The 13,584-nt window shown below is 44.0% G+C and overlaps 1 protein-coding gene across 4 annotated transcripts in view; it reads right to left on the bottom strand.

The window, feature by feature from the left end:
• STAT3 (signal transducer and activator of transcription 3) overlaps positions 1 to 12,803 on the bottom strand; it is a 74,132-nt gene extending 61,329 nt beyond the window's left edge. For 3 of the 4 annotated variants that reach the window (XM_047706673.1, XM_047706672.1, XM_047706674.1), the window contains exon 1: positions 12,562 to 12,803. The gene's annotated coding sequence lies outside the window, so the exon portion shown is untranslated. The remainder of the gene's footprint in view (positions 1 to 12,561) is intronic. The other variant, XM_047706670.1, reaches the window with a different exon arrangement.
• Positions 12,804 to 13,584: the final 781 nt, after the last annotated feature.

The following is a 13,584-nucleotide window of genomic DNA, read 5'->3' as shown; positions in this document are numbered from 1 at the left end:
TAAAAAGAATTTTACATTCATTTATTACATGTAATAATGAAAGTTAACTTTATTATGAAGACATGTGTGAAAGGGTGCCTGGGTGGCTCAGTGGGTTAAACATCCAACTCTTGATTTCAGCTCAGGTCATAAACTCAGGGTCATGAGACTGAACCCCACGCGGGGCTCTTGGAGTCTGCTTATCCCTCTCCCTCCCCTCTGCCCCTCTCCTCTCTCACACTCACTAAAACAATTAAGTAAATAAAATCTTTAAGAAATAGTATTAAAGGAGAGCCTGGGTGGCTCAGTGGGTTAAAGCCTCTGCCTTCAGCTCAGGTCATGGTCCCAGGACCCCTGGGATCGAGCCCCGAATCGGGCTCTCTGCTCAGTAGGGAGCCTGCTTCCTTCTCTTTCTTCCTGCCTCTCTGCCTACTTGTGGTCTCTGTCAAATAAATAAATAAAATCTTTAATTAAAAAAAAGAAATAATTATTTTAAAAAAGATGTCTGAAATAGACGTCTGAAACTTATTATAAAGATATGTCTGAAATTAATCAAAGAAGTCAGAAACTGTCTTAATACGTTTATGTATGGTCTATCAATATAATTAGACTGAACATTAATCTGGTAAAGTCATTACTTTTTTTGATAGTCATAATCCACCCCTAATTAATATTAAAGTCTATAAATACTAAGAGTAGTAAACAGACAAAAAAAAAAAAAAATACCCAGGGGTCCCGAGATCAAGAGCGATGTGCCCCTCTAACTGAGCCATATAATTCTTGATCTTGGGGTTATGAGTTCAAGCCCCACATTGGGTATAGAGATTACTTAGGATTTTTTAATAGATAAATAAACAAAAAGAAAGGAAGGCAGGGAGGGAGGGAGGGAGGATCTCCAAAGCTTTTTTCCTTAGTAAACTACATGCCTACCATTTACCTTTATCTCCAAAACAACAATGATTTCTAAACCTTGTGGACATGACTTTGCTAATCTGAAGAAAGATTTTATGACTTAACAGTTCTTCAGAGCAGAATGTCTCAAGCCAAGGACCACCCACATCAGAATACCTGACTGCTTGTTAAAACAACACTAGATCTACTAAATCAGACTCTCTGGGTCAAAACAGTAGAATCTTCTTTTTCTTTTTTAAACAAGTGTCCTGGAGGTTCTTGTACTAAAATCTTTAGACCAACAGTTCTCAAACTTTTTGCTCTCAGGACCCTTTACATCCTTAAAAATAAGAACCTCAAAGAACATTTGTTTATGAAGGTTCTATCTACCAATTATTTACTGTATTCGAAATTAAAACAGAAATTTAAAAATATTAATTCGTTGGGGCACCTAGGTGGCTCAGTGGGTTGAAGCCTCTGCCTTCGGCTCAGGTCATGATCCCAGGGTCCTGGGATCGAGCCCCCGCATCGGGCTCTCTGCTCCGCGGGAAGCCTGCTTCCCCCTCTCTCTCTGCTTGCTTCTCTGCCTACTTGTGATCTGTCAAATAAATAAATATTTTTTAAAAATATTAATTTGTTTAAAAATAATAAACCTATTATATGTCAACATGAATAACATTTCTATGAAAAATAACAATTTCTAAAAAAAAATCAGAGGAAAGAGTGACACTGTAAAAGTTTTAGAAATTTCTCTAATGTCTGGCTTAATAGAAGACAGCTGGAGTCTCGTATCTGCTTTTGCATTCAATCTGTTGCAGTATGTTGCTTTGATGAAGAAAACTTGTCACACTGGTTGGAAAAGGGAGGAGACTATCTTAATAGCCTTTACAGATAATTCTGGATATTTCATAACACCACACCAAAATTCACAAGTGGTCATTTCTTTTTTTTTTTTTTTTAAGATTTTATTTTTTATTTATTTGACAGACAGAGATCACAAGTAGGCAGAGAGAGAGAGGAAGGGAAGCAGGCTCCCCGCCAAGCAGAGAGTCCAATGTGGGGCTGGATGCAGGGCTCGATCCCAGGACCCTGGGATCATGACCTGAGCCGAAGGCAGAGGCTTTAACCCACTGAGCCACCCAGGCGCCCCAATAAGTGGTCATTTCTTAAAGATCAGATGCAATGTGGATTGCATGCCACTGGATCTCAATTAACTTTTCATACTCAGCTGCAATGAGATCCACTAGTCTATCCAGCATTTTGAACAGAATGTTTTCCCAAGCATGATCTAGTCATGTTTGCATTAATCATCTGGAAAACACTATCTCAGAGACACATAGACCTTCCACATGTCGACACATTTCATTATGAACTATCAAAAAATCACATCTGTTTTACCATAAAAACAAATTCCATTCGTTAATATGGGAAAGCTGTCAAACTCACAATTTTTTTCACAAGTTTTCTCAAATTCTAATTTTCACTCAAAAGCTTCAATTTTATCATTGGCAACAAATACTGCCAGCCAGTTGTTTCCTGGAAGAGACAGCTTCTCTTCTTTCATTTTTGAGGAAATGTCTACCAACATCCCAGCTGGTCTGTCATTTTTTCACAGTAGAAACAGTGTTTCAAGAAAAAACGGAGCTATGGGGCGCCTGGGTGGCTCAGTGGGTTAAGCCGCTGCCATCGGCTCAGGTCATGATCTCGGAGTCCTGGGATCGAGCCCCGCGTCGGGCTCTCTGCTCGGCAGGGAGCCTGCTTTCCTCCTCTCTCTCTGCCTGCCTCTCTGCCTGCTTGTGATCTCTCTGTCAAATAAATAAATAAAATCTTTAAAAAAAAAAAAAGAAAAAAGAAAAAACGGAGCTAGTTTGAGATTATAACTGAAAATGTTCCCACAAGAGCTCTCCCCTGAGACAACCATCATACTTCCGTGATGTAGCAGGAAAGAGCTCTTGTGGAACATTTCAGTTATCATCTCAAACTAGCTGCTTTTTTCTTGAAAACACTGTTTTCTGTCTTTAGATTCTGCAGTCTATGGCTATCATTAGGAGATTAAATAAATTATTAAAATTAAAAAAAAAAAAACACTTGAAAGAAAGGGGCGCCTGGCTAGCTTTGCCAGTAGAGCATGTGACTCTTGATCTTGGGGTCATGAGTTTGAGCCCCACCTTTGGGGGGTAGATTGTACTTTAAAAAGAAAAAAATCTAAATAAATTATGGCATCCATAGCCTAGAATACTGGGCAGATCTTAAAAAACACTAGACAGGGGTGCCTGGCTGGCTCAGTTGGAAGAATATGTGACTCTTGATCTCATGGTTATGAGTTTGAGCCCGAGGCCGGCTGTAGAGATTACTTAAAAATACAATCTTAAAAACAAACACACATAAAAACATGAAACAAACATATTCACATGGAGGGTTTACTAAGATAAACAAAGTGACAAAAAGTAAGATACAGTTATGTGTATAATGTACTATATTCTTTGGCAAGGGAAAAAGAGAGAAAATAATATGTTTGCCTGCATACAAATGAAGTCACTCTGAGAAGAATAAAAACTAGGCTACTAGCTGTCCCTGGAAAGAGAATTTAGAGGTAAGGTAAAAAGAAAGCCTTCCACTTACTACTAACTTTTTGTACTGATTAAACTTTTTCTTTTTTTTGTTTTCCTAAAATATTACTTTTACGATAAAGAAAGCCGGAGTCTGGAACCGAAAAACAAAACTGATATATTCTTGTAGCAAATCTGTGGTTAAGACTAGCTAGCATTTATCTTTCCTGGGGGAAAGGGGAAGTAGTTTAATCCACAGACTGTACCGTGTGTGGGTTTAATCCACAGACTGTACCGTGTGTGGGTTTTCTCTACCCGCCACCTCCAACCTCCTTCACCCTTACTCGGAAGATATTCTCACTGGGTATATAAGAATGGTACTCTCATTGTAAAGCTTAGGGTAAACTAAGGCAGAAGTCTACAGAATCACACAGGGCACTTCTGACCCAGGACACCTTGGATATTTCTGTAGAAAGATTTTAATGAATAAGCTTTATTTTAAGGGGTGCCTGGGTGGTTCAGTCATTAAACATCTATCTGCCTTTCATTCAGGTCATGATCCAGGGATCCTGGGATCAAGTCCCACATTTTGCTCCCTGCTTGGCGGGCAGCCTGCTTCTCTCTGTCTCTCACTCCCCCTGCTTGCGTTCCTGCTCTTGCTCGCTCTCTCTGTCAAATAAATAAGCAAAATCTTTTTTAAAAAATAAGCTTTACTTTTTAAAGCCGTTTTTAGATTCAAAGCAAAATTGAGTGAAATTGAGCAGAAAGTACAGAGTTCCCATAAACCACCCGCCCCTGACCCCAACAGGCACAACCTCTCCCATTATCAATGTCTGGCACCACAGTGGTACATCGAGAAACAGGAATTTCAGATGGCTCCATGAACCCAATATTCTCCAACAGTTATTAGGACTTAAGATGCCCCACGTACTCCTCCCCAGTTACAGTCCACTCTTATGTGAGTAAATGCAAAGGGACAATAACACATAGTATTAAGAACAAATACTGAGGGGCCCCCGGGTGGCCTAGTGGGTTAAGCCTCTGCCTTCGGCTCAGGGTCATGATCCCAGAATCCTGGGATTGAGCCCCATATCCAGCTCTCTGCTCAGGAGGGAGCCTGCTACCCTCCCCCACACACACATCCTCGCCGCCTGCCTCTCTGCCTACTTGTGATCTCTCTGTCAAATAAATAAAATCTTTAAAAAGAAAAAAAAAGAATAATGATATTTGTGAGGCACCTGGTTGATCAGTCGGTTGAGTCTCTGACTCCTGATTTTGGCTTGGGTCACGATCTTGCAGTTATGGGGTCAAGCCCTGCATGGGGCTCCATGCTGGGCGAGGGGTCGGTTTGGGATTCTCTCTTTCCTTCTCCCTCTGCTATTCTATCTCCTTCTCTTAAAAAAACAAAAACACCCCAGGAGTTCCTAAACAGAATGCAGTATCTGTCCAGAAAAAAAAAGGCGGGGGGGGGGGGTGCTGGGTTCCCTCTCTCTCCGTTAAGAGTCAGTTAAGTGTCTGACTCTTGGTTTCGGCTCAGGTCATGATCTCAGGGTCTTGAGATGGAGCCTCACCTAGGGCTCCGGAGTCTGCTTGTACCTCTCCCTCTGCTCCTTCTCCTCACTCTCTCTCAAATAAATAAATAATTTTTTTTAAAAAGATTTTATTTGGGGTGCCTGGGTGGCTCAGTCATTAAGCATCTGCCTTTGGTTCAGGTCATGATCCCAGCGTACTGGGATCGAGTCCCACATCGGGCTCCCTGCTCCAAGGGAAGCCTGCTTCTCCCTCCCCCAATCCCCCTGCTTGTATTCTGCCCTCACTGTCTCTCTCGCTCTCTGTCAATAAATAAATAAATTTTTTCAAAAAAAATTTTTGAAGATTTTATTTATTTATTTGACAGAGAGAGAAATCACAAGCAGGCAGAGGAACAGGCAGAGAAAGGAGGGGGGGAAGCAGGCTCCTTGCTGAGCAGAGAGCCGGATGAGGGGCTGGATCCCAGGACCCTGAGATCATGACCTGAGCTGAAGGCAGAGGCTTAACCCAATGGGCCACCCAGACGCCCCTAAATAAATAAATAATTTTTTTTAAAAGAATACTGATACTTGGCTCCAGAACACTTTAATTATTCCACCTCCCCCTATGCATAAAAGTCACCATCCTAATTAGGTTTGATTTTAGTTAATGTTTCAATAAATTGGCTTTCCCTAAACATACTGATAAAAAGAAGCCCAAATACCAAACTGATTTATCAGACAAAATGAGTCTAAGATTAAATATTTACCATATCTAAGCCACAAGTAGGAAAAAATAAATTCAAAGGCTGACTATTTTAATGCTAACTCAATGCAACATTGCCCTCTGTTTGGTTTATAAGAGAGATAATTATACAGCTAACATCTGGGTTTGGGGGTTTTTGAGGATTACCCTGGTGGGGAGAGAAGGGGAGAACAAAGGAAAGTCTTACGTTTTTCATTCTGTCATAAAAACAGCATAGGCTAAATAGCAAAACAAAAGTACATTAGAATAGATTCGAAAAACATGCATTTTAGGAAGCTTTCACCTAAGCAGGTGCTCAAATTCAGACTCAAATCCTCCATTTCTCATAACCAGAATGAGTGGTCAGGATACCGAAAACTAATAAAATCAATCAACAAAGCGGGAAAGCAGGTGGTTAACACCAGGCGGGGCAGGGTTTTCCTAAATTGAGCTCACCTTCGCTAATCTAAATCAGTTTTCAGAAATGGCTTTTACAAAAACTACCCAAACATCCCCCTAATAATTTGTACTCCTCCTCCACAACAGGGAAGCCATTTATCTACCAGAAGGTTTACTTTCTCTTTCAAGCTCCGCAGGCTTCCTCCTGCCCCACATACTCGCTAGAAGCAATGGGGCGGCCCTTCTTTCCTGGCTTCTCGGATCCCGAACTGGAGAGCTAGTGTGAGAAAACCTGTTTCACGGAGAAGCTGAGTGGTTCTTCTTAACCGCAAGACTATTTTGAATACAGATGCACTTTGCAAAGGAAAGTTACAGGACAAGAAAATAATGCTCTACTCCTCGGGTGAAAACATACGCACTTAAACACACACACACACACACACACACACACGGACAAATCACCAAAACATACACATTTACACACACACACACACACACACGCACAAAAGGACAAATCACCTCCTAGCCACAGACAAGTCATTCATTCCCCTTGGGAGGTGCCACACACACCCCAAAACAGTATGCTGCCCCACCTTCAGAGCCCGACTCCTCTTCCCCTCAAACCTTCAACATCCTGTGTACTTTCTGGCGTTAGGAACTCCAAGGGGCTTCAAATTCCTAAGAGGTAATACATTTTTAACGTGTCGACTACTACTTAAAATAAATGTCCCACAATCAGAGCCTTTGGAAGATGCAGAGAGACCTGTCACAAGGGCATTTGTGTAAACAGGAATTTACGGGTTGCCTATTCCTTTTACGTGACAGCCTCCATCTCCTCCACCACAATGTAAATCCCCCTGGTCCCTATTCATTTAGTTTTTTCCTATTAGGTTAGAATTTCCCAATTACTCCTTCTTTCCTTTGGGTCATTAATGGCCCCCATGAATCATAACTTGTCTGACTTTAGGTGGATAGATACTGTAGTTTTTAATGATATTAATTATTAGCATTCAAATTTTAGCTATCTGCCAGGCACTAGACAAAGTACTTTATATGCATTATCTTGTGGGGTCCTTGGATAGCTCAGCCCATAAGGCATGAGACCCTTGATCTAGGGGTGCTAAGTAGAAGCCCCACATTGGCCGTAGAGCCTACTATAAACAAACAAACAGGGGCACCTGGGTAGCTCAGTTGGTTGGGCAGCTGCCTTCAGCTCAGGTCATGATCCCAGGGTCCTGGGATGGAGCCCCATATCAGGCAACTTGCTCAGCGGGGAGCCTGCTTCTCTCTCCCTCTGGCTGCTGTTCCCCCCACCCCACCCCGGCTTGTGCTCTATCAAGCAAATAAATTCTTTAAGACAAACATACACAAATACAAATATACACACATTATCTTGCTTAATCCTCACAACTTCCCAGCAACAAAGCCTGGTATCTGTATTTTATGGCTAGAGAAACTGAAGCCAGGAAGTTAAAGCACTGACCTTGCAAGGTCTAAGAGGCGCTGGATTCGGGATTAAAGCCCAAGGAGTCTGACCTCACAGTCCATTCTTTTACTTCCCATAGCAGCTTTGGCTCATGAGACCCTCAAACACATGGCCCAAGCATTTCGACAGTACAGTGTTACCTTAGGAATGCTCAAAATAAGTTCCTTGTCCAATGGAGTTATAAAGCAAGCCAAAGGTCAGGCAAAAGTTCAGTGATTAGAAGAGTCATTTATTCTTATGGGTGGGGGGTAGCAGAAAGAAAACCCAGATAATCCAAACCTTATCGTACTTTGGTGGGTAGATTTGCCTTCCTTATTGTTTTTTTTATTAGGCTATTAGAAAGAAATTTGCCATAAATATGTCCAAGTTGGGGCACCTGGGTGGCTCAGTGGGTTAAGCCTCTGCCTTCAGCTCGGGTCATGATCCCAGGGTTCTAGGATGGAGCCCCGCATCCGGCTCTCTGCTCAGCGGGGAGCCTGCTCACCGCTCCCCCCCGCCCCCCCCCCACTGCCTGCCTCTCTGCCTACTTGTGATCTCTGTCAAATAAATAAATAAAATCTTAAAAAAAAAAAGTCCAAGTTAAACTGGTAAGTAGAAAAAGGTGCAAAAATCTGAAGATACACACACCATTAACCATTAATACAAATATTAACAGAATATATATATGTACATACATATATATATATATAATACATACAGCTTATAGTTCTACAAATTTAAATATTTTGTAACAGCATATATTTCTTTTGTAAGCAGGACCAAACTACTTAGTTTTGAGGACATGTGAACCCAATAAGGAACAGAAAAGAAGGGGGAAGAGCCACAGCTCAGCAGCTTCCTCTCCCCTCAGTTCAGTCCTCCTAAATTAAGAACCTACACTTGTAGCTCCCCGGACACTCTCTGCTGTTTTAAGCCTCTACACATTCATGTTCCCTGGCCTTGAATGCAAAGTTCACCACTCAACGTCATCAGGAGAACTCCTATTCAGACCTACAAAACACAGGTGTTCCGACCCGATAAAGACCCTTTTCATAGGTGTTCTGACCTGATAAAGACCCTTGGTCATAAAGCCTTTTTCTCACCCCTAAAGAGAATGAAATCTCTTTTCTGGGACATTTAATAAGAACTTACATTTATGGAGTTCTTATTGTGTGCCAGGCATTATGCTAAGCTTTTTACCTGTATTTTCTCATTGCATCTTCAACAGTTCTAGGAGATAGGCCCTGTTACCCTCTACCTTTACAGATAAGAAACTGAGACTCAGGCTCTGAGGCGGAAGTAGCAGATCCAAGATCTGATCCCAGACTTGTCTGACTCCAGAGCATCAGATGTGAACCTCTTATCCTGTCATCTCCCCTGCCCTGTTTCCATACTAAAGCAACACACACCCTGGTCTGCATCACACCTCTAGATCCATGAAAATAGGAAGCATATTTCATTACCCTTTGATACCACCAACCACAGTAATTGGCTCTCAGTATAAAATGTCTGCCAATAATTAATTAATTAAAACAAAACAAAATTAAATAAAATGTTTGCCGGCCTGATCTAAGAGTTGTGACAATCCTAACAAAATGAGAACTGAGCGGAATAGAATTCATTATTCCACATGCTGCTCCTTTTAAGAACTAGAGACATTTCAAACAACTGACCACCAAAGTACCATCTGGCCATCCGGACTAAAGTACACCACAGTAAGCGGAGGTTCTGAGGGACAAACATTAACTGGGATATTAATCCTTTTCACCATGACTGACCAAGTGTGAAAAGGCTGGGCAAAGTCATCCTGCTGGATCTCACCAAGGTTGCTCTAGGAACCAGGACTTCAAGATTTGGGGACATCCTTCAAGTGCTCTTTTGGTGGTTTTTATGAATGACCCAAAAGTTACAGTAGAATTGTTTAAATGTGGAAGACATAAAATGTAAGTGGCCATTTACAGCCAATCAAAAATGCTAAAAGACACTTCTGCACTTAAACACACAGATCTGTTAAGTCAGAATAGTTCTCTGGGTGCTGGCCCAATTTATAAGCTCAGCCCCAAGGACAACTCCCCTAGGGAAGATGCCACGTGCACTGATCTACTTTGTACAAATTAACCAATGCCAGGCACGTGCCCAACACACAGGAGGCAATCCACAATTAAACACCAATACTTGGCCTCTCACATCTTTGAAAGGACAAAACCTGAAATTCCATGGTCTGGCCTCAAGGCCTCTTATGAGTAGACACTCCTCCCCTACTTACCTTCCTAATCTACCAGGATTTTGTTCCTACTGTACCACCATACCTCCTCACCCCCGATTCTTTACACCTATCAAATTCCAGCTATTATTTGGGACCAGATCAAATCTCTCCTTTGGCAAGACTTCCTAGACCAGGACAATGGAAATGTTCTATAGCTATGATACTTTTATATTTTTTTAAAGATTTTATTTATTTATTTCACAGACAAATCACAAGTAGGCAGAGAGGCAGGCAGAGGGAGAGGGTGAAGCAGGCTTCCTGCAGAGCAGAGAGCCCGATGCGGGGCTCCATCCCCGGGCCCTGGGATCATGACCTGAGCCGAAGGCAGAGCCTTTAACCCACTGAGCCACCCAGGTGCCCCAGCTATGATACTTTTAACATGTAACAGCTACCTCGTTGAATGGCACAGATTTAAGGTCTCAGCACCTCTTTAAGGACATGTTGTTCTACAGGGATAATGCATTTATCAAGTCCCCTCAGTGGACTGCAAGTCCTGTGAACAAAGCCTCTGATTCTTCATGGCAACTTTCACAAAGTCGCAAAAGGCAAATATGTGTTGATCTGTACAACACCTCTGGGGAATCCATAAGGTAAAAAAGATGCTGGACTCAGTCAGCATCTAGAATGCTCACTACCTCGGCCCCATCTCACATTGGGAAGTTAAGAGAACCAGAGCCAGGGAGGAGAAAGCAACTTTCTAGAGACACGAATGATCACTGATCAAGCCACAAGGCACTCTGGATTAAACTGCATTTTTCTCTCTCTCCATTAGCAAATAGCTAAATTCTGACGACAAGTTACACTAACTAAAAAGTTTGTGACTTCCCAAGTTAGACACAGCAGACGAAAAAATAACCTAAGCATACCCTGTTTCTACTTGTTTTTGTACCTGTACTGGCTATCTCCCTTGGAGTCTTAACAGCCTAATGGTAGTATTTCACTGTCCAGAGAGATGTTAGAATTTCAGTGACACTTTTCCCAGCAGGGTCCGGACTCACTGTAAATCAAGAACTAATACTTAACATAGACAGGACAAAATAACACAAAATATACCAAAGGTATGAGTTCCACCACTATGACATTCTGCTGCCTTGGGCAAGCGCCTTGTTCCTTTGGCCTCAGTTTTCTTATCTATAAAATGGGGATGATGTCATGTGAACTATCTACCCTTTGGAGGGCAAGTCATAGCCGTGGATATTTCTAAACAGTTATTCTTGCCAAAAGTACTATATACACAAAGAAAAGATCTGTGAATTTGCTATTAGTTCTCTGTGGTGGATATGCTAACAAATATATAGACTTTAAGATCAACCCTCTAATATCTCATTTTTTCCCCGGTATTCCAGACTTCTTTTCTCCATCCCACTATGCAAATGTCTGAGCAAAAATTCTGCTAGTATGCCAGTCTGGCACATGTAACAAGGAAATAAATGTGTCGACTCAGGGAACACAGACATATTTAATATAAAACAGAAATTTGGCTGAATCAAGTCGTAACAGTCTAAATCCACATATGGAAGACTGAGATGATTTAGAGTTCTGATTTATTCCAACCAATGCTTTATCAGCAAAGCCAGCCAAAAAGTTACAAGCCATACACAGAATATAGCCTATAGATGCACACATGATAAAAACCGGCAGATACATATTATGTACATTTTTATTTAAAAAAAAAAGTGTGTGCCAATACCAGACACAAAGATGTGCACTATACATGGAAAAAGCAACTTGGTGTGAATTTTGCTAACTTAAGCCCAACCACACCCCCAATCACAGGTAAAGTTTGCACACATGGCTTTGCCAAGGCCAGCCTGTCTTTGTTTCCCTCTGCGTTTACCCAAGATCTTGGCTCTAAGACAGAAAACTCCCACTCTCGATTGGTTCATTCTGTCCTATGCAATTAAGCAACACCACAATCCAGTAAACGCGAGGGCTCAATTATTTATCTTCTGGCCAAGTTTACCAGGTGTTTATAAAAGAACAATGTCAAGGAAGAAAGAGGTTTATTTCTCTCTAGAACTGGCTTGATGGAGGTTTTATTTTGCTTTGTTTTGTTTTTAGAAGGGGAGGAGAGAAGCAAGATTTAATGTATGGGTGGGGAAGACGGGAGGTAATTTAAAAAAGAGTACAAGACTGTCAATTTCCCTACAGGAAACTTGATTCTTATGCAATAATCCTACCCACAACCAACCAGCTCGTGGGGCTGCAGGGGGGAGACACCTATTCCTACCTCTAGGAGAGAGAACAGGGCAAGGCCGAGGAATTGGCTCAGCCGGGCGCCGCGGGGGAGAGGGGAGAAAGCTCTTTCCAACACCCCCATCCCCCTGCCCGTGATCTCTGCCTGCGTGACAGTTGCTCCTGTTGCCGGAACGTCCCCAGAGCCTCGGGGAGCAGGAAGTCGGGGGGCTGTCCCTCACTCCTACCACCGCCACCCTGGGTGCTTTCGCCCCACTGTCCCACTGTCCTCCCCCTTGAGCCCGTTTTCTCTCTTCTTCGGCGTCTGCCCTTTCTCCGAAGAACGAAACTTCCTTCCAGCGCCCCCCCCGTCCCTTCAGAGGCCCGCTCCTGTCATCCCGGGAGTTGTCCCTTCAGTTCAACCCTGGCGTCTCCACGGATTCGCCCCCTCCCCCGCCCCACTGAAGTTTCCACCCGCAACTCCCCCAAACACCGCAGAGGCTCCCAGCCCCTCCCGCGCCCCCCCGGGATCCCCAGGCCTGGGGGCCGTCGGGGAAGGCGGCCCCACCCTTCACCCCCTTCACCTGTTTCTCGGGCTCGGGCCCGATAGACCGGGGCTGCGCTTGCGCCGGGGTGCGGGCGGCGGGTCTCCCTCAGGCCGCAGGGCCTCTCCTCGCAGACACGGAGAGAGAACGCGGAGCAGGGGTGCTCGTCAAGGATCCGGTTCGGGCTCGCTCGCTCCGCGGCGACGTCGGAACCCCAGACTCCCCCCTCCCTGTCTACGCCGCGGCAGCTCCGGAAACCGCTGAATTACAGCCCCTCCAGCCAATCCCCGCCCAGCCCCAACTTGGCAGGGACACGCCGCTTCTGCATAATTCATGAGACTGCTAGTTTCCCCGGCCGCCCAGAGGCACTGGTGCGTGTACTGCACTCCCGAAGCCCCACCCACTGGCCAATGAGGAGAGCCTCTGGGGAAAGGGCGGGGACAACAGTAGGCTGGGAACGCCCCTGTGCTGGCTGTTCCGAACACTAAGTATCCCTCCCTCCGCCACAGCAGAGGAGGAGCCGCGGCCTTGGGCACAGAAATCCGGGGGGAGGGAGGGAAGATGACCGGAATGTCCTGCTGAAAACTCAGCTGAGTTCCTGGCAATGCGTGACGTCAGGACACTTTAAATGCCCCTGATGCGGCTCGCTTCAGCTTGCTCTCCCTTTTCCCAGCTTTTGGCACCACGTGGGGTCGAGGTTGCAGGCCACTTACCACGTGGGAATCAACCAGTTAGACAGTCCCAGGTATCGCCAGATTCTCAGGGGCCCAGCGCCAGAATTGGGTTTCTGGGGACAGCAAAAAGAACATGGGTGACTCCCGCCTGCTTTGAACTTCAGTTTCTGCGTGAGTCGGGACACACACACCCGGAAACATGACGTGGAAATAGAGTAATTACTAGAGTGCGTGGGGAGAGGGTAGTGGATTTAACCCTGTTCTCCGTTCCGTCGCTTCAAGCATCAAACGCCAACGGCTCGCTTATTGGCGGGTTCACAAAAAGGCAGAGATAAAGCATGTGAAGATTGACAAACACATTATTTTTATAAGTCTGAGCCGAAAATAC

The sequence above is a fragment of the Lutra lutra genome, chromosome 16 (genome assembly GCF_902655055.1).
Source record: "Lutra lutra chromosome 16, mLutLut1.2, whole genome shotgun sequence".
NCBI lineage: Eukaryota > Metazoa > Chordata > Mammalia > Carnivora > Mustelidae > Lutra > Lutra lutra.
The sequence above is the reverse complement of the archived record's forward strand: the minus strand, read 5'-3'. Positions and strand labels throughout refer to the sequence as shown.